Source organism: Phyllobates terribilis, unplaced genomic scaffold (assembly GCF_046119375.1).
Source record: "Phyllobates terribilis strain yellow unplaced genomic scaffold, ASM4611937v1 Scaffold_1__5_contigs__length_1240528914, whole genome shotgun sequence".
Classification (NCBI taxonomy): domain Eukaryota; kingdom Metazoa; phylum Chordata; class Amphibia; order Anura; family Dendrobatidae; genus Phyllobates; species Phyllobates terribilis.
The window spans coordinates 875,940,441-875,944,739 of NW_027362761.1; positions in this window are offsets into that span (position 1 = coordinate 875,940,441).

A 4,299-nucleotide genomic window follows, 5' to 3' on the forward strand; every position below is an offset into this window, starting at 1 on the left:
TTGAGATCTTTGGTTCCAACCACCGTGTCTTTGTGCGACGCAGAAAAGGTGAACGGATGGACTCTACATGCCTGGTTCCCACCGTGAAGCATGGAGGAAGAGGTGTGATGGTGTGGGGGTGCTTTGCTGGTGTCACTGTTGGGGATTTATTCAAAATTGAAGGCATACTGAACCAGCATGGCTACCACAGCATCTTGCAGCGGCATGCTATTCCATCCGATTTGCGTTTAGTTGGACCATCATTTATTTTTCAACAGGACAATGACCCCAAACACACCTCCAGGCTGTGTAAGGGCTATTTGACCAAGAAGGAGAGTGATGGGGTGCTACGCCAGATGACCTGGCCTCCACAGTCACCAGACCTGAACCCAATTGAGATGGTTTGGGGTGAGCTGGACCGCAGAGTGAAGGCAAAAGGGCCAACAAGTGCTAAGCATATCTGGGAACTCCTTCAAGATTGTTGGAAGACCATTTCCGGTGACTACCACTTGAAGCTCATCAAGAGAATGCCAAGAGTGTGCAAAGCAGTCATCAAAGCGAAAGGTGGCTACTTTGAAGAACCTAGAATATAAGACATATTTTCAGTTGTTTCACACTTTTTTGTTAAGTATATAATTCCACATGTGTTAATTCATAGTTTTGATGCCTTCAGTGTGAATGTACAATTTTCATAGTCATGAAAATACAGAAAAATCTTTAAATGAGAAGGTGTTGCCCAGTACTGAGCAACAGTGTGTATATATGTATCTATAGACACCAAGTACTGAGCAGCAGTGTATATATATATATATATATATATATATATATATATATATATATATATATATACCCAAACTTTTGGTCTGTACTGTATGTTACTTATGACTGTTGTATATGAACCTCTGAATTGTAAAGCGATGCGGAATATGTTGGCGCCATATAAATAAAGATTATTATTAAAAGGCAGGTGCCAGCAAGGCGACCTATAAACCTGGATTAGTTACACTAGTTTTGTCAGGTGGAATGGGCCCAAAGTTCCCTGTTACCAATGTCATAATTTTTCTCAGCAGATGACAGTTTTTTAGAAAAGTATGCACACGTATGCCACTTACCAGGAGATGCACCTTGCAGCAATACAGCCCCCACCACACTTCAGACACGTCAGCTTCTACAATAAACGGCTGAGTGACGTCAGGCTGTATGAGAATCGGCAAAGATGCAAAACACTCCTTCAAGGTATCGAATGCCTCCCTGGCTGGACCGTACCATTTGGAAAAGTTCACCCCTTTCCTGGTCATATCCGTCAGACGTTTGGCCACTTTAAAAGTTTTTGATGAACTTATGGTAGTAGTTGGCGAAACCTAAAAACCTTTGTAATGCCTTTAAGTCATCAGGACGATCCCAATCCAGAACCGCCCGGACTTTTGCCGGATCCATATGAAAACTGGTGGACGATAAAACATAGCCCAGAAGAGGGATCTCCTCAATCGAGAACATACATTTCTCTTGTTTGACAAATAATTTATTGTTTCTGAGTGTCTGTAAGACCTGCCTGACATGTACTTGATGTGACTAGGTCAGGTGCATAAATTAATATGTCATCAAGATAGATCACAACAAATCTACCTGCCAGATCGCTAAAGATGTCATTTACATAGTGCTGAAAGATGGCGGGAGCGTTGGTCAACCCAAATGACATCACGAGGTTCTCATAATGTTCCTCAGGTGTATTGAAGGCTGTTTTCCACTCATCCCCCTCTTTAATATGAATGAAATTATACGCCCCCCTGAGATCCAGTTTAGAAAACCATTTAGCACCTACGATATGGTTAAAGAAGTCTGGGATGAGAGGGAGAGATTACAGATCTGATTGAATTCAAGGAAATCTAGGCAGGGGCGTTACCCCCCATCTTTCTTCTTTATAAAGAAAAACCCTGCAACAAGGGGGGATAAGTATAGTCTGATATAACCCTTTGCCAAACTTTCCGCGATATAGTCCTTCATGCCCTGCCTCTCTAGACCAGAGATATTATATAGTCTGCTCTTTGGCAGCTTGGCCCCAGGAATAAGAATAATGGCGCAGTCATAAGGATGATGGGGATGACATATCCCTAAAGTCAGACAGGTATTTAGGCACTGATTTGGGTATCCACTCTGGTTAGCCAAGTTCCCAAACAGTGCCCTTGGCAATACTCGCTCCATTTACCATCTCCTGAGTCTGCCAGTCTACCACAGGATTGTGCCGCGTGAGCCAAGGTAGTCCAAGAATCACAGCAGAGGGGAGACCATCTAGCATATAACAGTCAATACATTCTGTGTGCATGGCCCCTACCTGTAGATGTATCCCTCTGATGACTTGAGTAAAATACCCCTGACTCAAGGGTGCGGACTCAATGGCTATGTCAGGATGCCAGGTTTAATTTTACTTTGCCAGTAGTTTTTCCCTTAGCCAAGATGGCTTCCACTGCCTCACTGGGGTCATGTGTTTCCTGCCTGTGGACCTACTTAAACTGCATGTGTTGCAATCATGCCTTGCCTGAGTATTGTGTGCCTGTAGCTTGCTACTCACCTGTGCTAGCCCTCTGAATCGAGTCTTGCTGACCTTGTGTTTACTCCTAGTCATCCGCTGAAAGGATTGCTGCCTGAATCCTCTGCTAAAGGGACTTCTGCTGCAAGGAACCGCTGGCTGTTCACTCGCTCTGGGATCTCTGAACTTTTGCCTTCCTGAAGAAAACTTCTCCTGGATCTCTACACTTCTGGTAAAGTCATCATCTTTGCTTAGTGTTTAATACCCGGCTCCAGCTCTGGTTAAGACATCGCTGTTTCCTCTGCTGCACTTCCTGCATTCCTCAACATCAAGATCCATATTCCAGTTTGTCTTCTCTACTGTACTACGTGAGTCCACAATCAACTGAGGAATACCTACGCCTGCTTGCTATCCTTATTTCTGTTTGCATATTACTGTACCTAAGTAAAATTGGACTATTGTTAGCGTTTACATTCCCCAAAAGTAATGAAGCCCGTGCCTTACAGATTATGTTCTAAGAAGTATTGTTTGGAATGAACTTACCTTCATAAACTGTTTGCTGTGATCTTTTGCACTTGTGTTTAAAATAGACTTTCACACTACTCTTGTCTCAGTCTCTGCTTTGGCCCACGCCATTGGACTTCAGGGTATCTACTAACATCGTAACAGGATACTCAGGCCATAAAGATGGAGTCCGCGGGGTCTGAAACACTGGAGACACGTGTTAAGAGACTATGTACAGTTACTAATGCTTTACATGCTGACGTGCAGAACCTGAAGACAAAGATGGAGGCTCAGACGAATCATAACACGCAAGTGTGGGGGCAGACTCTTCAGGAACTGCGGGCACGGCTATCAAATCTAGAGACTCAAAACCTTGTTCAGCTCCTGTCTGCCGTCAGTCCAAAACTGCCACCGTTTAAATTCAATGGTGACCGTGACAAGTTTCGTGGGTTTATCAATCAATGTACCTTACATTTTGATGTTCATGCTGCTCAGTTCCCGACTGATAGATCGAAGGTGTTGTGCATTATTATGCTGCTTACTCATCGAGCTCTGGCCTGGGCAAATCCAATGATTGAAACTCGTGATCCGCGTTTGCCACGAAATCGTTGAAATTATTCAATGATGGCGCAAATGTTTGATGATCCCAATCGTCGCGCCACAGCTGAGGCTGCCTTGTTATCACTACGCCAGGGTAAGCACTCTGTGATTGAGTATGCAACAGACTTTAGAAGACTGGCAGTGGATACGACTTGGGACGGTAATGCTCAACTGCCCATTTTTAGAAGAGGATTATCTAGTACCATCAAGGACGAGCTCGCCCGAACAGAGTCTCCCCAAGGGCTAGAAGCTTTTATTAATCACTGTGTACGCATAGATATTCGCCTCACAGAGCGTAAGCAGGAAAGGTGGACCGCATTGAATCGTTCAAGTGTCTTCCTCTCTTCCTCCTCTAAAGAACCTGTCAGCAGGACTGTTCGAGATGCATAAACGATCCCTATGCAAGTCGACGCATTACAGAGACGTGGGAGTGATGAGCGCCGGGAATACCGACTCCGAGAGAGCCTGTGCTTTCACTGCGGTAAATCAGATCACTTCCTCATCAACTGCCCAAGTCGGCCCCGCAAGTCCATAGCTGCCATCGCTGAGTGTGATATTTCCGACTTGAAATCAGTTGTATCAGAATCCAGTAACATAGTAACATAGTTTGTAAAGCCGAATAAAGACTTGCGTCCATCAAGTTCGACCTGTTAGTTCTGTAATTGCTAAAGTTGATCCAGAGGAGGGCA